Source organism: Rhinolophus sinicus, linkage group LG04, assembly GCF_036562045.2.
Source record: "Rhinolophus sinicus isolate RSC01 linkage group LG04, ASM3656204v1, whole genome shotgun sequence".
Lineage (NCBI taxonomy): Eukaryota > Metazoa > Chordata > Mammalia > Chiroptera > Rhinolophidae > Rhinolophus > Rhinolophus sinicus.
The window spans coordinates 119,074,589-119,097,796 of record NC_133754.1 but is presented as its reverse complement, the minus strand read 5'-3'; the positions used below and the strand labels follow the sequence as shown (position 1 = coordinate 119,097,796).

The 23,208-nt window shown below is 36.8% G+C and overlaps 1 protein-coding gene and 1 pseudogene across 5 annotated transcripts in view; one reads left to right on the top strand and one right to left on the bottom strand.

The window, feature by feature from the left end:
- The window catches only part of LINGO2 (leucine rich repeat and Ig domain containing 2), a 1,139,090-nt gene that overhangs the window by 102,835 nt on the left and 1,013,047 nt on the right, over positions 1 to 23,208 (bottom strand). The window lies entirely within an intron of this gene.
- Positions 17,040 to 18,036, top strand: LOC109449717 (heterogeneous nuclear ribonucleoprotein A1; annotated as a pseudogene).

The window sequence follows — 23,208 nt, the reverse complement described above, 5'->3', positions numbered from 1 at the left end:
GAATTAAAGCTCAAGCTGGTCAAAGGTAAGTGGGAGAGAAGAGACATCTATTAGCTCTCGAATACATTAAATTTGGCATACAAGTGTTACCTCACAGGAAAATACCAATTATCTGGAAATTTTATGTGAAAGTTATTTGGGTTTGCAAGAGCTAGATAACTGATTCCATAGTTCACATAGCATGTATGTGTACAAATAAAAATCTGTATTCAAACATGTTCAACAGATATTTATTGAGCATCTACTCTATGTTTGGCATGCTGTAGAAAATGAGGATAAAATATTGACTAATACAGGTATGTTTCCTGTCCTTGTGAAACTTACAGTCCAGAGAGGAATACAGAGCAATCAACAGGCAGCACCACGTAATAAGACCCTTTCTAGGGACACAGAAGTTGTAATGGGAGTCCCAGGAAGGCTCCCTAACTAGATATGGGGTTAGGAAAGATTCAGCAGAGCAAATGATATCCACACTGAGTCCTGGAGAAGAGAGAGGAACTAGGTGACAGGGAGGCAGAGAGAGGGGTTCAGACAGCCGTAACAACAGAGGCAAAAGGCTAGTGAGAATGGGACAAACCTGGGGAAACTGCTGGCAGTTTAGTACGACTGGATCTCAGGGTGCAAGGACAGTCACAAGAGACAAAACTGGAATGTTAAGGAGAAGCATGATGACAAGTGACTGAAGAACAGCCATTAATTTGGGGAGCATACATTTCCTAAATAACTTTTAATTGGATAAAACTTAATATATGATGTGAATCTCTATTTTATAAAATTTTTTATAAAAATGAATGGTATAGACGTTGAGTCAGGTAAAACTTTCAAAGAAGTACTAATCCCAACTTCCAAGAGTCTCAAGCCTTACTTGATGATGATGCTAAATTCTGTATTCCTTCCTGGGATGTCATAGTTTGTGGCAGTTCAGTTACATTTACCATCCAGGCTCTGCGGCCAGTCTCCAGGTACAAACTGTTAGCCTATGTAGTGGTTCTCAACGCTGGCTGCAAATTAGAATCACCTGGGCAATTTTAAAATAAATTGATGTCCAGGTCTCATCCTAAGATTCTGATTTAGGAAGTCTATATTGGAATTGGATGTTGATGTTTTCAAAGGTCAGGGATGTAAATGCTAAAGACAGGAAAGAATCCATGTTATTCCCTATTCTCAGAGCTGATTATGTCTTCTCAGCTAGATCATGAGCTGCTTGCAACTGGGGGCTTTGGCTCCCACTCTTATTAATTACTACTACTACTACTACTACTACTAGTACTATTTCTACAGCTAGCTACAGAATAGATATGCAATAAAAACAATTATTGATTAACAATAGCCACGGAGGAGAAAGGAAGGCCAAGTATATCATCTGTGCTTAATATCAGTTACCAGTTGTTGAGCGTCTACTAGATGCACTGCTGTATCTCTAGCGCTTAACACGTTATGTGTCACAAGGAAGGACCTTAATAAACATATATTGAATTAATGAGTTAATCTCCATTGTAGAGATAAGGAAAATGAAGCTAAAAGTTACTTAGCTGGAGCCACAAGATTATGTGACTCCAGATAAGGCTGTTGGCACTCAGAAGGGTAAAACTCATTCCAGTAGAGGATGCTGAAAGTGTTGAGAAGATGTGCCCAAAGGCACGCTATCAGCAACAACCCTTGTGGATATCTCGCCTTTCAGAGCTGCGGGAAATACCTGTCCCATCTGCTAGTTTGGTGAAAACGTCATGACCTCCGTTTGCCAGCACCACTACTCAAAAATGTCTAGTCATCACAAACACCTCTTACCCAGGGCAAGCTTAGCCCACGTTCTCCCAGTGGCCCAGCACTCTCTGCAGAGAGGAAACAGGTTGTAGTCCAGCTGATGGGAACAAAATCCTGGATGTGGATTTGTTGATGTAATAGAGCCATATATAGGTATTATGTGAGGGTGGGGAGTCTGTTATAGAACTGAAGGGATCCACCCTGAGAGGGTCACTGGGGACCTTGGCCTTTCATGTACTCATCATCGGGGCAGTAAGAGAAATGTTGACCACAAGAATAGAAAGAGTACCAGGCACACAAATTCATGGAGGACCTGGAAACTTCTCACACCTTCGTTTGCTTTCACTCAGTTGAACCAAAGGAATTGTGGTTGCTTCTTAGTCTTTCCTTGTGAATTGGTATTTTTGTTGGTTTGGCTATTTTTAACACTTTTATGAAGAGGCTACACAGGGTGTAGAAAGATCAGTAGTAGTTGAATGGACAGACATTTGATAAGACCTGCCTTGGTCTCCACATGGTATTGCCACACCCACATACATACATAAAAACCTCTTCCTACCTACACCTTAACTAATGTAGTATATATTATGGATATTAGAGAATTAATGTATATCATATTTATTGGCTGAAGTTCCTCAAACTATATTTATCACAGTTAAAAAAATAAGAAACTTAAAAGTCTTACATCATTCCTTCTTTTTTACTACCTCTAAAATAAAATAAAATAAAACAAGGAATAGGCATTGATTTGAGTTTGTCTTTGTTTTGGTGAACAGGTTCTATATTCTGTGAACTAATTCAGAGAAATTATAGTAAACAGATTTATAAATAAAAAACCAAAACATCATATTGATATTATCAATAGATATTAAATCCTAAGTAGCTGATCATGTTATAGGTTATAATATCCAAAGACTTATAAATTTCAATATTTCCTTCAGTTTTTTTTACTAAGCCTAACCTTTAGGTTTTTATACTATTTCAGAAATATAGCCTTTTCAATGATCCAAACACTACTTTTATGTCATCCTGTTTTTGCTTGCATGCCTAATACTCCACTGTGATATAAATAAAAGTATCCTCTCCTTCCCTCTAAAATGTGAATCACGTCACACAAACTTTACTAAAATATAATTTGCTTTCTGATTAAAGCAAACAAAAAACCCCACACAAACCTACAATAAAATATATAGCCTCCCAGAAGGAAGCTAGATTTTCATTAAGAATTTCCAGAAACCATAACGTGCTTTACTTACAAAATGCACTTCAAAGCAAAATGATAAAAACCCTTTTCCCTTTTCCTTATGATTTATCTTCATGTATGAACTGGCTTAATTTCTCACATTTATGCTGACTTAGGTCCTTGTGAATAAGGAGAAGGCCTTGGCTTCTTTCCTTTCCCTGTACTACCTGTAGTAAGGTCTTCTCTGTTCTTACATGGCTTAGTAGTGGCCTGACGGCACAAGCGGGGAAAAGCTGCTCAATGAACAAGTCCCAGCCACGGACACTGAATGCCAGGCCACTGCAGGCACTGCCCACTTCTGTCATACTCAGTAACGCAGCGCGGCTCTGATTGGTGTAAGGGCGTTTGCACCAAGACTATTTGCATAAGGCAATAAAAAAAAAAGCATGAAGCAAATAGTCTTATGAAAGGGAAATAAATCCCAACGTTAGTAAATTATGAAGTAGTTCTGTGGCTTCCACACCGAATTAGATTCTTCATTGGAATGTTAGGGCTTTGATATTGTTTCTAACAATTTTTTTTTCTGTATCATGGACTTGCATAAAAAAGGTAAGCTTGCTTTCATGTTTGCTAGGTTTCCATGGAAGAAAAAAATGAAGGAAATTCTCTTTTGTTAACTATCTGCTGTGTTAATTAAAAATTTTAGTTATCTTTTTCAAAAGATATATACTCAAAATTCCATTTTTCTCAAAAGTTTAAATGCTGTTCTTCAGTTCTGTTTGAAGCTTATGGGTATAATTTGATTCAAAAGAAGTTAAGAGGAAGCTTTGCTTAGTCTGTGTCATCACAACCTGTGTTGGTTTCAGAGTAGGTATTAACAAAGGTTAAAAGCATATGTTTTTGTCCTGTCTTATCACGCTTTCCATAAGAAAACTACCCTTCCCATATTTTCAAATAAATATGCAGAGTTCAAGTGGTTCATCTGGTCTGACCCCCCTTCCTTCACATTCCAGGGATGCCCTGTGGTTTGCATATGACTCAGGCCTGACTGGACAGCTCCCCTCCTGCCACGTGACAGGTCCAGGCCCATCAGCCCATGGCAGGAGCTATCAAGGAAAATGCACCTTGGGATCTGCAGCTCAGAGAGTGAATGATCCGGGTGCTGCCACCAGCCACGCTGTTGGTGTGTGGAGCAAAAGAACTGGGACCTATGGCTTAAGCTTGAGTTGTGTTTTTGCCACTCGTGATTCCAAAGAATCCTGATCTGTACAGAGAAGCTGAGGTGCTGGCATTTCTTTTACAATGAAGTGACACAGCATCTTGGACAGACTCACTCAGTCTATTCTTTTGCTATGAGAATGACAGAAATAAATAAGAACTTAAATTAAAATACTACACAATTTTTACAGAAATACTATATTCGACTTTAAGAGAATAAAACAAAATGAATATCTACATGATGATACAGTGTTTATTATTCTCATCTTGAAACTACAACATTACACTTATGAATGGGAAAACTGATACTCCATCACCAAAAAGTTCAAACTAATTTAAACCAATTTTTCCTTGTCTTTTCTGATAAGATACTGTCTGCACTAATTTTTTCCAAGGTATTCAAATTTATATGGGCTGCAATATATTCCACGCGCCTAACTCAATTTGCAATCACTAAGTTAAGCAAAGTTAAAGTTTTAATTAATCAATTAATTAGGTAATTACATTTCAGGACTTCTCAGCACTCTATTTATGTTAATGTGTATTGTAAATCTACAAAAAGGAAACAGAGTATTCAGCCTTTCTTAAGCTTATTTAACTATGGAACTATTTGCCACTAGGCATTTTCAGGGACTAGCATTCTACAAGATACAATTGGGGAAATTCCAGTCTTTGTTATTAAAATGAGCCTTTGTACGGTACTTGGTACTTGCAAGTTACTAATGCACATTAAAATAACTATCCAAGAAGAGATCCCATCTATATTATGAGGCAGTGTGATGAAAGGTCAAGACTACTTGGATGCGAATGCCTGCTCTTCCACTTACTAACAGCTCTCTAAATGTTTTACCTCTTAGGTTTTTGGTGAAAATCAGACAGGATCTTCTCAGTGTCTAGGCTACTTTTACATGTAGTTTATTCTTAAAAAAGAAGAAATTAGCTTCATCATTGCTACCTTCCCTAATGTCCTCTCTGTGCTTCTGTCTACTGTTATGTCATTGTATATATCACACTGCACCATAACTCTCTTTTTATTGATTTATTTCTGCAATTAAACTTTGGGATAGTTTAAAGCCAAAAACATGATTTGATCATAGCTCTGGAGACAAGCACAGTGCCTGACATTTAGTAAGTTCTCAATAAATGACTGTGCCAATTGGAAAGTCATCCCTCTTAGCCACTTACTAACGAGTAGCTCCAACTGCCAGTTGATAGTAAAAGGTTTAGTGGGTCAAAATATTTGATGCTATTATCACTAAAATCTATTCCTCTAGACTCCAAAATGGTATGCTTTCACCAATGGTGGCGTTGACAGGGGTGCAATGCAATCACGGTCATACCAAAAGAAAATAAAAATCATATTTATATATGTATATTTTTAATTAAAAAAACCCTTTAATCTTTATGGATAAATATATCACATACTCATTGTCATCCATATGCGGTCTGTATTGCAAAAGTACCCTAGGTATTTTTCGGCCAGAGTAGAAGTGCTATCATACATAGGTATAAAAGTGGTGACTTAATTCACTCCTTGTTTTTCAACATATTACAGTTGCTTAAGTAAATTTATTGTATCTATTACCGGGCTTAAACTAAATAAATGTCACAAAGTGTATGGACTTAGGTGTACTCTTATATTAGTTAAAATTAGCTGATGTGGGAACAAAACATCATCATATTAAGGCATTAAAAATATACCTTATTCCAATGTAATCAGATCTACTATTAAATATTTATATTTTTCTTAGCTATGCAACAATTATATATATTTAATAGTTATTATATGCAATATATTACTATAATTATATATATGACATATAGCTTAAGTACTGGGAATAAATGAGATGGCGCTGAGGTATGAACGGTGTTCTGACTCATGGTCAGAAAGCCTTTAGGACCAATACTTTGTCTAAACTTCTCAGAAATATAGGTTTGATAGAGTCCAGATATTTAAGCATTATAGAAAGAGATGAACAAATGAACCCAAGACTGGAAAAGAAATGAGATAGGGAGGGGCTTCACATTCAGGTCTGAAACTGACACGGCTTGCCAGATTCCCACGGAATACAGTCCTTATCAGCATTTCTCCGTGTTGCCACAGGATTGGTGACTACCTTCTGCTCTCTTCCTCTTTTCCAATTGGGACATTTCATTAAGGAATCGTCATTTCTCATTTCAGAGCCATACATTTCAGTATCTATCCAGTTCTAGTACTGTATGCCCATAGTGTGTGTGTGCATGTGTGTGTGTAAATAGGCTGTATATATAATAATTTCTAAATGTACTTTTTTGAAATAACAGCTTAATTGAGACATTAATTCATACATACTACAACCCACCTTTTTTTTTTTTTTTTTTTAACAACCCACCTATTTTAAATGTGCAATTCAATGGTTTTTGGTGTATTCATTGGGCTGTGCAACCATCACCGCATTTTCATTAATTTCCCAAAATGTCCTGTACTCATTAGTAGTCATTCCCCTTCCACTCCCTTCATCCACAGCCCTTGGCAACCACTAATCTACTTTCTGTCTCTATAGATTTGCCTATTCTAGACATGTCACATGCCTAATATATATTTTAGTACTACATTTACTTATCCTACACTGCAAAATTTTACCTGACTTCAGAAGAATGTAACAACTTTGCACTGACAGGAGGAAATCATAGAACTAAGGCAAAAATACTTCAGTATCAGGCTGGTTTCTGGAACAATCTAGAAGTTGTAGAATATAGCTAGGAACATTTCATACTATTTTGTGTGTACAGAAATGGAGGAATGTAATAAAATATCATCCATCACTACAAATGATTTTGTTTTTAAGCCATACACATGATTTTAAATGCTTAATACTTCTGGAGCATTTTCTGAAATATTAGTTTTTTTGTCTAGCCTTTTAGTCACATAATGTTAATTAAGCCATGTAATAAATGCCAGGCACTATGCTTTATTTTTACAACAAGTCTGTGGCAGAAAATAGGTCTGTATTATTATTCCCATTTTAAAGATAAGGAAACTGAAACTTAGAGAAGTAAAGTGAGTTGTCCCAAACCACACCACTTATACATAGAAAAAATAAGTGTTGAATTTAGGTTTTCATACTCCATCACGTGCAGTTTCCATCATATTACATTTCTACCCTCAAACGACCAGTCTTTCTTATGTGAAGATTCTATACAAAATCTAATTCCATAAACACTGATTAATGCTTCTCCCAGACCATTTTCCTAGGTTATCTATGCTTATAGTTCAGATATATCTACACTCAACAGAAATCTTTCCTTATATTTGATATTGTGGATTTAAATACAAAACTTCATCGAAGAGTCCTTTCCTGGTTTGTTGCTTTCCCCAATAGTCCCATATGCAGGAGCGTTTAGATAGCTGAGCTCTGGAATTTACTATTCTCCTCATTCACGTCTCAATACACAATAATCTCTCCCAGTTATTAAATCCCAGTGGGCTTGTTGCAAAATAAAAAAACATAAGACGAAAAATAATGTGCAATCATTTTACACAAACAGTCTTGAGCTGGAAATTCAGCAGGGGGGGAAAGCAAAACGAGGGAAAAAGAACTGGCAGATTACAAGGTCAGCCCCCATCCACAGCTGCAGTGGCATAACAACATCAGAGAAATGTCTAATCACCTTACCAATCATTGTGGTTTCTTGCTGTGTTTAGTACAGTGTGTTTCAGGGTAGATTGCTGCTTTCCTAGCTTTTAAGTGCCTCCGGCTTGAAGGCACTGACATTTCTAGGAGGCGTACACATTTAACCCGGGGCAGGAATCATCTTCTGCAGTAAACAAGGCTGCCTATACGCAGGTTGGGATTCCAGAGTCCACTGGCATAAGTCCTCTGTGAGCGGAAACGGGGCCAACCCAGACAGGACTGCGCTGATGAATCAGCCAGGCTTGTCTTGGCACAGTAACCTAATAAACTCCAACTGTGAAAGGCACCGCTGGTGCTGAGAAACCCAAATGTTCATAGTAACAGGACTTTCTCCAACACAGTGGTAAGAAATTCGAGTGGTCCTTTCTGCTAGTAATATCCAGGGCACTACCTCAGCCATATAATTAATCCCCAGAGAGCTAGCCAAGGAACTGTTCTGATTACAAAATAATGGGTCCATCAGGCACAATTAGTACCCAAGTGAAACATGGCGTTTGCAGGAAAGCGATTGAAGTAAACAATTCCAGGCCCTGAAAGGGGCTCCCTTCCTAATTAACCCTTAGAGGGCTAATCTGTTTGCCTGAACGAAACCTAAGCTCAAACCTTTGTCAGTTGGCATGTTGGGGGAACGATTTTGATCAGATCTTACTAGGCATGGCCCTGGCAAGTGGAAATGACTAATCTCTGAAGACTTCCACTATAGAACACCTGGAAAACACCCAGGGCTTAATGAACATATTAAATAGTGATTTGCTAAGGCATTAAAGGATATATTATGGAGCATGGGTCCCAGAAAGAGTCTTAAGAGAATCCTAATTCTTGGAAGCACAGTGATCCTGGCCTTGCTACTGGAGAAAAACACGTGTTTTTTCTCTGCTAGCTCTATAGAACCCGGCAGAACACCATGCATGCAGGACATGGACAGACTAACTTATGGGTGTGCTTTGCTGTAGAATGAGTTTGGGAGAGATAAAACTGTTGGTTTTGCTGGACTCTAAATAAATAAGTCATCCACTGTCTCAAGATCAATTTTAGTGACCACGCTTTTACTCTGTACTCTGCTGAGAGTTGTTCATTGCTGTATCTCCAGCCCCTAGAGTAGTGCCTGGTACAAAGCAGGTGCTTCCCAAACTACCTGTTGAGTAAATGTGTCAATGCCCTAAAAAGAGGCTACTGTGAATGAGAGAGTAGGGGGTGGGCAGCAATCATCCAAAAGCACATATTTAAGAGTTCTATGGTAAACAGGGCAGTGGTTTAATCTGATATGTTGTGGTTGGGTCTTTACTAATTTTAACAGTATATATATATATGTGTGTGTGTGTGTATATATATATATATATACACACACACACACACACATCTATCTATCTATCTATCTATCTAAAAAATGCATACACATTTGAAGAAAGGAAAAAAACTGTATTAAAATTGTAATAATAGATACCAATAACAAAAGATGAATGCAAGGCACGTTTGACATCTGCAATTACAGGAGGTGCTCAAAATGGTTACCATCAGCGTCCAGACACTTCTGATCATGGTGAACTACTGCCTGAGCAACATTGACCAAAGTGTCCACTTGTGTAAATTTTTTTATATACAAAGTGTGCCCAAAAATGTGTACACATGACTTGTGTTCATCTTTTGTTATCAGTATATATTGAGTATTACAATTTTAATATAGTCTTTTCCTTTTTTATGTCTCTCTCTCTATATATATATACACACACACACACATACACATATATATGTATATATATGTATAAAATGACTTAATATAAATATATACATATATCTATATATTTTCAAAATGCACATCTTCTAAAATTCTAAGATGGTAGGATTCAAGATACTGGTTACGAAATGAGCAAAACTCCTCTCTTAATCCTTGGATTTTAGGTCTTCCAGGGGCAGGAGCAGGCATGTGTTGGACGTAATGTGGTATGACAGTAAAACATGGCATCTTCGGAGCCATAGACCCTGATTTTGAAAATAACTGCCAAAATTTTGCTATGTGAACTTTCAAACTCATTTAGCGTCCGTCCCTAAATCAGTTTTTTCACCTATAACTTGGGGCTAATGTAGGCTAACAGCTACTTTTATCTTCATGTAAATTGGAGTAAAAAAAAAAATCTCAGTAATTGTTAGAGATGATGATGATGATGATGGTGGTGATGGTGATGGTGATGGTGATGATAAAGCTTTGATTGTGATGAAAAAGAAAATCATGGCAGCAGCTCAGAAATTAAACAGCAACATTCAGTTGTTCACAAGTACAGGAAAGAACTTTGACTCAGTTGTACATATGCACACACATGTACACATACATGCAGACAATGTTCTCAGTGATCTTGACAATATACCAAAAATAAAATCTAACCAAAGAGGTTCTTTGGTGTCTCTTATTACACCCAAAATAGTACATCAGAGAGATCTATCTTGTACCAGGATGCAGCAGTCTGATTTGTTCAAAGCCCAGTAAGTCTTCAGTGTGGCAGAACAGCACCCTGTTACCTTAATTTTCTTTATCTTTAAGCAAATGAAACCTACTGATGGGGTACCCCAGGGACAGCCTGAATTTTCTCCATGATTTGGATTATCAGATCAGCTGATGTATATCATATTCTCAATATATTTATGATCAGTAGGAAAGAACAAAGCTTGAGAAATATCAGTGGTTGGCTTATGTTCATTTGGGCAAAGGAATACTGAGATGCTGGCTTTTATCTATCTGTTTAGCATGATTATTTAAATCTGTGTTCTCCTGTGGCACCATGGCAATCACAGTAGGAGGCCATGATCTCATGCTTAAGGGAAAACTTCTCAGCAGGGCTCCTGTAGTCCTGAAATTGTATCATGACCTCAGCCCCTTTGGGGCCTCCTAGATGGAAAGCTCTGCTAGGAGAACAGGAATGCCCCTGAGGAATGAGCCAGGTCCCTCTCCACGTTGCACTCCAAGTCCTGGACTTAAGCTGCCCTTATTGTTCTCCATGAAATGATAAGCTTTAGAGGAAGGAAAACGTATTTCACTCAAGGAAAAAAAATCTTATTTTCTTCCTCCAAGGCTGACTTAACAGGATCTTGAAGAAACAGAAGGAGTCTTAAAGAAACCCCTTTGGCTTCTGAATACCAAATTTGCTCTAAATTCCTGGGAGTCAGGAATATAATCTGAGCCATAATGTGTTATTCATGTTTTTTTCTGAGGTCATCAATGGCTTTGCTTGGTATTCTTACTATTCTTTAGAATAATGGCTCTTGGTGAAGCAATTTCTTCTTAACTTCTACCATGTGCCTACTTACAGGCCATATTCAAAAGCCTGTTTTATAATTCTCCAGCTCACCACCATTCTTCTTCTAGAGATTTAAATACAATCTATACCTCTCTACCCATCTTGCTATTTGTTGCTTACTAAGAAATATCTTCACATATAGAATATGAACCTCACTCTTATTATATTATGCCAGCACTCAAATTTTCAAAATATGTAGGATTGCCCACATTTTTTTGAAATTAAGAAGCACAAAACTTTTTTTTTTTATATAGTAACAGACCATTTAAAAATCTTTGTGAAAAATTAAATATCAGTAGCATGGGTGCCCTGGCCATCTGATCTCCAGGGACTCATTGTTAAACTGCAACTTCAAAATGAGTTCCCCATAAGAATATTGCACGTTAACTAAAACTTACAAATAGTAGGAAATGTCATAAAATCTCAGCTATTACCTTTATTGGGTTGAATGTAGTAAAATAAGGAACTCTGGGTCTCATTGAAAATAAACTATTGCATGTGAAGATAAGAGAGCATAGATGTTTGTGCTTGAATGGAATTATTGAGTGTGTGTGGGGAACCTGGTTGTGCCATCGGCAAGCTGTGTGACCCTGGACAATTCACTTTGCCTCCATCGAACAGTTCCTTCCCTGCAAAACATGGCTCATAGGACTGTTGTGTGGATCCGAAAATTAATATTCTCAATAAATTCCAGGGTACTAGGAATTTCTAGCTCAGAAGTAAATCTTGGGGAAGAAAGTTAATTTCAAGAAATAAAGGATGCGGCACAAACTGTTAGTCTTTAATGGCATGCTACTTCAAATAATACCTCAAATTTTATTGGCAATTAATAATTTATAAGCCATTTATCAACACAAAATTCTTTAATCATCCCAACAGTGCTGGGAGGTAGATATGCTGGGCATTCTAATCTCCATTTTATAAATATGGTAACAGAGGGTCAGAGAGTTAGAGAGACACACTATAGACACCCACTTAGACCTCAGCCTCTTAATACACAGTTTAATTCTTTCCATTATATCCTGAACTTCAGAGTAAAGCTGATCTCAGGAAATATATTCAGCAACGTTATAGCACAGTGCTTTTAATCATTAATTAATTCTCTAGAAAGACTGAGCCTCTCTTCCCTCTAGAGTGCCTTCGTTTCCTTTTGATTGAATCCCTAACTTGCTTGAACTTCATGGAATAATATTTTTCTCATTCATTCATTCATTCATTCATTCATTCATTCATTCATTCATTCATGCTGTCTTTGCTCAGGCTGCCTTAACAAAAATTCTAGACTGGGTGGCTTAAACAACAGAAAATTATCATAGTTCCTGAGGCTGGGAAGTTTAAGATCAGGGTGCTAGCAAAGTAGATTTCATTCTGGGCCCTTTTCTCTTGGTTTGTAGGTCAGTCATCTAGCTTTATGCTCACATGACTTCTTTGTGCCCCACATGAGGTAGGGTGTATGTGCGGTGAGTGGTGAGCGCTCTCTCTCTCTCTCTCTCTCTCTCATGTCTCCTCTTAAAAGGGCCTAATCCCACCTGGTAGGCCAAAACCCTCATGACCTCATCTATCCTTAAATACCTCCCAAAGGACCCATCTCCAAATACCATCACACTGTGGTTAGGGCTTCAACATATGAATTCGGGGAGGAGACAGACATTCAGTCTGTGATGCATGCATTCATTCATTCAACAGTAATCACTACAGGTTTGGTGGTTAACTTTTACTTAATTCATGAGTGAACAGAGGAGTTCTTTTCCATATACACCATACTTATTTGATCTTCAAAAGCAATTCTATCATATAAATAAAGCGAAAATCTTATTTCCATCTTACATATTAGGAAGCTGGGTCTCAGAGAGGGAAAGTCAATTTTTGAGCCTGGTTTTTAATTCAGAACTTTTGAGTGCAAATCCAGTTCTCCATATACAACACAGCCAGGTAATGTTAGGGATACAAAAGCATTCATTCATTCATTCATTCATGCATTCATTCATGCAAAATACCTGTAGAGAATCTGCTATTTGCCCTCTATGGTTACTAGGGCTACACTGTGAATAAAACACACTGAATCAAGCTGCCCTTTTAAAATTTATATTCTAGACCCTTTATCCTCCAGAAACATGTAATTCAGAAGAGCATGTACAAAAAAACCCCTTACAATATAGGGAAGCAGAAGATATGACATTTGATTTGCAAAGGCAGGAAAATGCTACAGATTTTCAAAGGACACAGAGACTGATTTTGGTTAAACATAAATAAATAAAATAAAATAATAATGATAATAATAATAGTAATAATACATAGAAACAGAAGCCTTTGAGATGAAGTTTGGAGAATAGGTGAAATGAAGATGTAAGAAAAAGAAAATAGGGGTCCACTAGACTTTCAGTTCCCTGAGAAAAGGGGGTTTGTCTCTTTTATTAAGTGCCTAGAGCAGTTACTGGAATATGGTAAGTGCTCGATATTTATTACACTCATAAAGGGTAACTCCAAGCATAGAAATACTATGCACAGCACCCTGACGGAGCGAGATAAAGCTCAGCGTATGGCGGCTCTCATGGGAAGAACAGATTGGCTAATGCCTTTAACCTAAAGACCAAACAGAGAACCCTTACTCAATTCCCTTAAACACACTCTAACGTGGATATTTGCATCTCTATTTGATAGATAAGGAAATTAAATTGCAAAGTATTGTGTGCCTTGCCTAAAATTAACCAAGAGTGATAAAAGCTAGATATATATTATATATTCAGGTTCATCTGATTCTAAAGCTTGAGTATTTTTCTGTATTACATTCTCTTTATTCTAGGAATAAGTGTAAATGTAGATATAAATGTAGGTATAGAAATAAAAAGCTATTTAGGAATTGTATTTTTTTACCCTAGAGTAAAAACAAAAAGAGAGTTCAGGAGGGATCATTAATAAAATGACTTTATGAGTTTGAATCACTAAACTCTCGATGTGTTTGTATCCTACTATATGCTGCATAAATCCTCAGAAATGAGCATATAATGTAGCAGTCTGAGTAAGGCACAGATTTCGCTCGAACAAGAAATACTAATCCCATCGTCATTATCCTCCTACACATAAGTACTTAGCTGTAAAGACCTTCTCTTCTTCACCCAGCCTAGAACATGATTTAATCCAAATGCATAAGAAAGGAGGCTGCATTTTTCGATTTTCCTATTTGTGTGATTTCTGGGAGGAGGACTGCTATAACATTTATTGTTATTGATGTTTGCAGTTGATGTATTGCACACACTGTGGACGGAGTCTGGAAGCTCCACTTTTCTATTTTGCATTCTGAGAACCCTCTCCTCTAAGAAAACACAACTGTAGGCACACCTTTCAACCTTTCTCTTCAGGGCTGTTCCCAGGAGCTGGCCACACAGGAGAATATTAAGTAGAGCTGGCACTCGTTTGCCTCAGAACATTCCCCATCTCCGAGTTTCAGCAGAAACAAAAGCCTTCAGAATCCCAACCACACAGCTTACTTTGTGAAGTGACTGCTCAAGGAAAGAAATGAATCTTGACAACACAAAGTAATACTTCACCCAGACTATACCTATCAGGCCAAAAGTTTTAGCGCAATTTCTTAGGAGTGAAGAATCATATATGCCTTCCCGGAAGAACTTCAAAATATTCAATTTCTTGACTTGAGCTTTTAAACAATAACTACTTGATAAAAGAAGCAGAAAGTCTCTGGATTTTTTTCTTTTTTAATTGCTACAAAGTGAGGCAGAAACACAGCAAATATCTTTTTTTTCATTTCATCTGTGACTTTACCAGTACAAAATACCCTGGAGCCTTACTCAAACATTATTGCTGAGGGGCCTGGTGCTGTTCTGTTTTTCAATATATCTGACGCTGGGCCACTTAAAGACTAGGGAGAGCAGGTCTGAGACCCCACCAGCCCTCAGGGTGCTCTCTGGCACATTAATAACACAATTTGCCATTGGGGGTTTCCTCTCTGGCCCACTCTGAATTTGGTTCAGAGTTCTCTCCCACTGTCTAGCGATCATGGACTGGTTTGGTAGTGACTTAATCTCCCTTGGCCTTTGGTTTGATTTCTTAGTTCACATTTTCATCCTACTTCACGATATCTTCACCACACATGCTGGTCCTGGGCTTAGCTGATCTGGATCTCAGCAGACCTCCATATCCAATGCTCCTCCTGACCACCCAACTGGGCTTCTCAAAGGTTTTACCAGCATTTGGTGGAGAAGAATACATTTAAGTCCAATTCTCCTCCTTAGTTTAAGTCAAGGGCCACTCCTTAGCAGGGCCACCTCAAACTAGTCACTTCACCTCCACGTCTCTGTTTCCTTCTTTGTTAAACAAGGGTGAAAATAATTGGTCTGCCCCAGTTTTGTTGTGGGGATGCCGTAAGTTCATCTATATGAAAGAGCTTCCTATACTATGGAATGCTCTTTATATACGTAGTTAAAACAAAACAAAACTCTTTTAGGTTAGTTCTCTGCTGCCCTCTCCTGGCTCCCAGTTTCCATAACTGTGATTTAACAGTGGGAATTAACCCTTTAGGTCTTGATAGCATCCTTGACTAGACAAGAGATATGAGGAACTGTTTTAAAAAATACACTCTTGTTTATAAATAAAAAACATAAGCCACATACATCGGTAAAGGGTTTTCTAAAGTCTATTCACATTTGGAGTCCAATTCTTCTGAATTATTTTTCAACTCAGATTTCTTTATCTCTGTATTTTTCCAGTCCCTCTTGTCCCTCTGTGCCATCAAGAACATTTTTTTTTTTGATGGAGATTTTATTTAAAGGGTACTTTACTATTGTCTCCAAAATTCTCTTCTAAAATAACAGTATCTATCTTATTAGTTTTGAAGCGGGGTGTTCTTGACCATATCAGACTATATCAATGGAAGCTTCCCAGACAGGATAAGTAGGACTCAATCTTTCCTTAAATAATTTGTTGACCGAAGCATCAAGGGAATTCTATTGTGTATCATGCCACCAGGAATGATAATTAAGTTTATTCATAATCGGGCAATGACAACTGCATTACAACTGCTGGCTGGCTGACAACAGTTGAAAAAGGTGTCACCTATTGCAAGGCCCACCTCATTTTCAGAGAAGACAAAATGTGAAAAATGTGTATTTTAGAATTGATAAATATTTTATCATTTTGATATTTTATTGTCCATAATTCCTATAATGGTGGTACAAAACCATCCAATTTGTTCTGGGATATAATAAGTTCTGGGATATAATAAGAGTTTAATATGTCCAGCATTTACTAGCATATAATGCCAGAGTCTTTTACTCCATTTCCCTTTATTTGACCACCTGCCATATGCCAGGTACTTCATCTAGGCACTGCAGCTACACCAGTGAAAGACATGGCATTTGCTTTCCAGAATACCACAGCTCGTAATGTGAACTCCTGCCTAGTAGAGAAGGCATTCAAGTTAGATACTAGACTGGTGCACAAAAACTTACTGCTGGAATTTTCTTAGCTGTCTGTGTATCCAACTGTTTCAACTGACACATGAAGAAAAGGAGGCCAGGAGAGATTAGTGCCTCACTCAAGGCCAGTACTAATTAATGACAGTTGTACGTAATCTATGTTGATTTATTTTTTTCTGGACTATTTCAGTAAACTGTTTTAGTGAACATAATTAACACTGTTGACTTTAATAAACTTTAACTAAAAGGTGATTGGTAATGCATTCATTTTATTTTGATGGTTTTACTTTATATTAGGATAAGTGATAAGGGGGGATGAGCAATTTAAATTTCTTCCTTTTATTCATTTAAATTATGGAATTTTATTTTTATTTTTTAAATTATAGAATATTTTATACTTATGAAATTATATTTACAATGTATTACATATAAAATATATGAGAAGTATTAAAAAAACACCCACATTAAGAAATAGGTTATGTCATTTTCTGTCAGTGGATGCTGCCCCATAAGCATAATTAAAGTCTCCCCTCCCATCATATCTTAGTCAGAGTCTCCCTAGGAGCCAGAACAGCTGCGGAAGCTCTTCATGTGAGGTTTGAGCTTGGAAACAACCATGAGAATCTGAGGAGCCATTTTGAGCAATGGGGAACCTCACAGACTATGTGGGGACCAGAGATCCAGAGGCCTTGGGTTTGTCACCTCTGCCACGATGGAGGAGGTGGGTGCAGCCATGAAAGAAAGGCCACACAGGTGGAAGGAAGAGTCTTGGAACCAAAGAGGGCTGTCTCAGGAGAAGATTCTCAAACACCTGGTGCCCAGTTAACTGTGAAAAAGATTTTTGTGGGTGGTGTTAAAGAAGACGCTGAAGAACATCACCTAAGAGACGATTTTGAACAATGTGGGAAAACTGAAGTGACTGAAATCATGACCGGCTGAGGCGGTGGCGAGAAGAGAGGCTTTGCTTTTGTCACCTTTGATGACCATGACTCTGTAGACAAGACTGTCATTCAGAAATACCGTCCTGTGAATGGTGACAACTGTGAAATAAGGAAAGCCCCATCTAAGCAGGAGGTGGCTAGTGCTTCATCCAGACAAAGTGGTTCTGGAAACTTCAGTGGTGGTTGAGGAGGTGATTTTGGTGGCAATGACAACTTTGGTCGTGGAAGAAACTTCAGTGGTCGAGGTGGTTTTGGTGTCAGTCATGGTGGTGGAGGGAATGGTGGCAGTGGGGATAGTTATGATGGATTTGGTGATGATGGAAGCAATTGTGGAGGTGGCAGAAGCTACAATGATCTTGGCAATTACAACAATCAATCTTCAAATTTTGGGTCCATGAAAGGAGGAAAATTGGGAGGTAGCTTTATCCCCTATGGTAGTAGAGGCCAGTGTTTGCCCAAACCATGAAACCAAGGTGGTTATGGTGGGTCCAGCAGCAGCAGTAGCTATGGCAGTGGCAGAAGGTTTTAATTACTGCCAGGAAACAAAGCTGAGGAGGAGGAGAGAGCCAGAGAAGTGACAGGGAAGCGACAGGTTACAACAGATTTCTGAGCACAGCCAAGCACAGTGGTGGCGGGGCCTAGTTGCTACAAAAAAGACATGTTTTAGACAATACTCATATGCATGGGCAAAAAACTCAAGGATTGTATTTGTGACTAATTATATAACAAGTTATTTTAGTTTCTGTTCTGTGGAAAGTGTAAAGCATTCCAACAAAGGGTTTCAATATATTTTATTTTTTTTTGCACACATGCTGTTGATTGCTAAATGTAGTAGTCTAATCATGACGCTGAATAAATGTGTCTTTAAAAAAAAGAAATAGGGAATTTCATATATTATTGAAGTCTCTTGTGAGGCTATTCCCTTCTTTTCACCTCAGAGGTCATCAGCATTCAGAACTTTTTATAATTCCCTGGCATTTCTTCATAGTTATAATACATATGTATGTAGTCTGAAATATTGTTTAGTTTTGCATATTTTAAAATGCTTTCTAAGGAGTATCAAAGCATATGTATTATTCTCATGACTTTCTTTTTCTGCTTCACATTATGATTATGAGATTCATACTGATGTAAATAGCTGTTTTATTCATTTCACTGCTGTTTAGTAATCACTGAACCAAAATTTATCTGTTCATTCTCCTGTTGATTGTTGATGGACATTTGTGTTATTTCCAATTTTTATTATTAAAATTAATATTATACATTTATTCTGTTGTACATGTGTAGGACTTTTTCATGTGTGTGTGTGTGTGTGTGTGTGTATGTGTGTGTGTATTTGCTGGGTCATTAAATATGTACATTAATTCACACATACACCAGAAATGCATGAAAGTTCTTCTTCCAGAGCCTCACAAAGACTTGTTATGGGCTATTTTTTTAAAATTTCCAATATGGTGGGTATAACAGTATCTTATTGTAATATTAATTTGCATTTCCTTGATTAAAAATCAAACTACATTTTCGTGTATTTATTGGAATGTTGAGTGTTCTGTGAAGTGCCTACTTATTCTTTCCCTGTATGTTTTTGTTCTTTAAATAGCTTGTCTTTTTCTTATTGATTTGAAGGAGATCTTTATATATTATGCATACTAATTTCTTTCTGGTTTTATATGTTGTAAATATCTTCTACCGTTGTCTGCTCTTCTATTTTCTATATATCTTTTGATGAATAGTTTACAATTTTAAGGTAGTCAAATTTGTTAATATTTCCTTTCTGGTACTACAACTGACCCCACATTTTCTTCATGAATTGGACTTTCCTGATCCTTCACTTTTCTGCATATATTTTACAATTATATTAGGATTTTAATTAGAAATGTATTCAATCAATTGGATTTTTTTTCTTATTCCACTTATCCCTCTACTGGGTTGATATTTATATACATAATTCTATTCTGTTAGTGGATACCATTAAAGTGTGAATATGCATACTTAATAAAGTCATAAGTTAATCAGTATTTTTAACCTCCCCTCAAATAGTAAAAATATTTTAGAGTAATTTATCCACCTTCTGATATACCTTATATTGCTTTTCAGTAGTTTACCCCCAGTTTTTTTTCTGTTTTCATTTTTAGTCCTACAAATTATACATTATTTTCTTTTTCAAAGGATATTGACTTAAATCTACCAACGCATTTGTCATTTTCTTTGCTCATTTTCCCTTTTTTCATGTCACATTTTCCTCTGGTATCAATTATTTCTTTCTTAAATATATTCTTTAGAAGTAAAGATTTTTTGTTGCAAACTTTAGTTTTTTTCTTTTTTAATTTTCTAAGATTGAATTTATTTATGTTCTTAAAACATAGCTCCATTGGGTTTAAAATTTTAGATTGACAACTATCTTTTGTAGCACATTAAAGATTCATTCCATAATTGTCTTCTGGATTCCACAATTGCTGTTGAAAAGTTACATATAAAACCTAATTGCTGATACTTTGTAGGTAAGGCATCTTTTCCCTCTGGCTGCTTTTAAGGGCTAAATGAAGGAGCCTGTTCTTCCACTGTTTGTCTTGGTCTTCAACAAAAGACTGGAAGTTGGTTAGTGAAGTTGGAAATAGGAAGTGTGTAGTAACAGTAGCAGGCAGAGATACTTTCCACTAACATTTTTCACATGACTGAATAATGTTTGACTGCATAGTTCAGAGGTGTCTATCTCATAGAGAACTACAATAATTGACTCTAAGACAAAAGCACTTTGGCAGTGTAGATATATGGCCAGAAAAATGTCTAAAATCACAAGAACACTGACAGTCAATGGAGCAACAAAACGTATTCTCACTAAATGGTATACACTTACTACTTGTTTGTAAAGTAAATGAGCGAACATTCAGCGTATAATTTAACACCTCAAAATATTCCACAGGGACTAAGAATGGAGTAAGGCAAGACAGAGGGATTGAGCACATTTATTATGATTGATTCATATCCAAAAAAAGTCACACATGCAATATATTTTCATCTACTCAAATGAACCTTACTGAAATGTGTTCACATTTTGTATAGTATCCTAAAGGAGTCAAAAAGCTTATGAGTTCTGCATATAAATATTTTGTACATTAGTAATATTTTATTAGCTATATTTACTTACTCATGGATTCAGTCATTCACTCAAAAATATTTATTAAGATCTTTTATGTTCTGGGGAACCTAGGTTCCTATCTAATTAAGTGGATCAAAGCCATTCCCTTAGTTTTCCACAGAGAAAGAAAACAAAAACTCTTAGGCCATGATGGAATCACAACACAAGTGTGATATTTAATTACCATTGAGGGAAAATATTTTTATTAAAATGCTAACTAACTTGAATAAAAGAGTTTCAAGAACTAATAACCAAAACTCACTCCAATATTACTCAGAGATTTTAAAAAGGTTTTATCCTTTGATATAGTTGGCCAAAAATCAAGAAAGAAGAAGAAAAAAATGAGAAAGAGAAAAAAGAAAAAATGGACTAAAGTTAGGATTCTCAATCTGATAATATACTCATGTTCAAATTTCAGCTATGTACTTCCCTTTGACAAAATGAACCTATCATTGATGGAAAAGAACAGGCCTGATCTGAGGATTAGGCTTCAACCCTAGAGTATGATGTGTTCATAATTTATCTCGTTTTAATTAAATTTATTGTGGTGACATTGGTTAGTACAATTATATAGGTTTCAAGTGTACATCTCTATAATATAACATTTCTATATTGCATTGTGCATTTGTCCCCCCCCATGTCAATTCTCCTTCTATCACCATATATTTGAACCCCTTTACCCTCTTCTACCACTCCGCACCCCCTACCCTCTGATAACCACTAAACTATTGTCTGTGTTTATGAGTTTTTGTTTGTTTGTTTGTCTTATTCATTTATTGCTTTCAGTTTTATATCCCACATATGAGTGAAATCATATGGTTCTCGACTTTTTCTGTCTGACTTATTTCGCTTAGCATGGTAATCTCGAGATCTATTCATGTTGTCACAAATGGCAGCATTTCATCTTTTTAAAGTAATATTCTATTGTGTATAATTTATCTGCTACACATGTTATGGTTAAGCAGTGACATATGTATAAATATATATGTATATATTTGTATTTAAAACATAACAAATAAAACAAACAAATATGACTCTTGGCTAAAAATATACTGGTGATGGATTGACAGAGAAAATGACATAACTCCTTTACTCCTATTTTGAGTCCATTATCTCTGGACATCTCATCCTTCAATGAGAAGGATGGTCAAGCTGGTAAGAGAGAAACACACATTAGTGAGAGGAAATGGAAGCCCAATCAAGGTGAGGTAATTCTCAGGAACTGATTGACTCCTTCCCAGGTGGAAGTGAAGGCTAGATTCCAAAGCTGCTGTCAGCAATATTTGAGGAAAATGGAGAACAAAAGAGGCACTAAGGGATTGACTGGGACAGTATCTTTTTAAAAACCTTAGTGAACTTAAAAGTGCTTCTAAATATGATTTTAAAAAGAGGTTTAAAAAGAGGTTTGTGAGCAATTAGAAAAGGAATGCAATCCAGGAGTGCCATGTATTCCCTAGTAAAAGTTATACTGTATTGACCTTGCTTGATCTGTGGGTAAAATCTCTAGACTCCTCTGCTAGTGACATCGTATAGACAGAATGGGAGCATATACCTGCTAGACAGTTTGTGAGAAAACAAAACAAAAAATGGAGACTAAGATGAAACTATGGGTTCAACACTTTTACAATTCGGTGGATGCATAATTGATGGTACCCAAGGTGAGTTGTGACGTCTAACAAGATAGAGATGCTTGGTGAAACGATGAACCCTTCAGGACCTTGGTCCTCATCTGACCAAATTTTCATTAAGACTTGAATTAAGACATTGGATAAATTTGTAGGTGACAAGAAACTGGAAAGAATACTAATATGTTTTATAGAAAAACCAGGTTTCAAAACAAGCTCAACAGCCTAGAAATGTGAAATTTAAGACAGGTAATTTCAAAAACATTTGAATATAAATGTGACTTACTGAGTGAAATTTAACAACTTAGCAGGTAAAAACACTTGAGCTTTAGAAAAGTATATTCAATATAGGTGATAATAAAAAAACAATGATTCTACTACCTGCATCAAAAACACCCCAGGAAGGACTCGGTCAACACAAGTTAACGTCTTCAAAGACACTGAGCTATTTCTTGTTTCAGGTTTCCAGTACTCGTTTGGTCAGTTACTCTAAAAGGACTAATAATGTTATCTTGTATTCATTACACTACTTTATGATTTTCAAACTTGTTCTCTCTCTTCCTCTCTCTCTCTCTCTCTCTCTCCACACACACACACACACACACACACACACGCGCGCGCACGCACACACACACACACACACACACACAGTTTGGTTTAGAGCTCACTAAGTATGCATAACGTTTCAGATCTCTGTTGCTCCTTGTAATACCTCTTGTGTACTTATAAATATTTAGAATTCTTTTTATAAATGATAGATGTCAACTTCTGGAGGGTGGATTGCCCCAAGTTTCTTAATAAGTCCCTTTCTTTTCTCTATAAATATATGTTCCTCAGGTGGTCTTGTTCAGTTCCAAGGTTTTAAATGCAGTTTGTATGATGGTGACGCCCACATTTACATCTCCATCTTTGAGCTCCTTGCTGACCTCCAGATTCACAAAG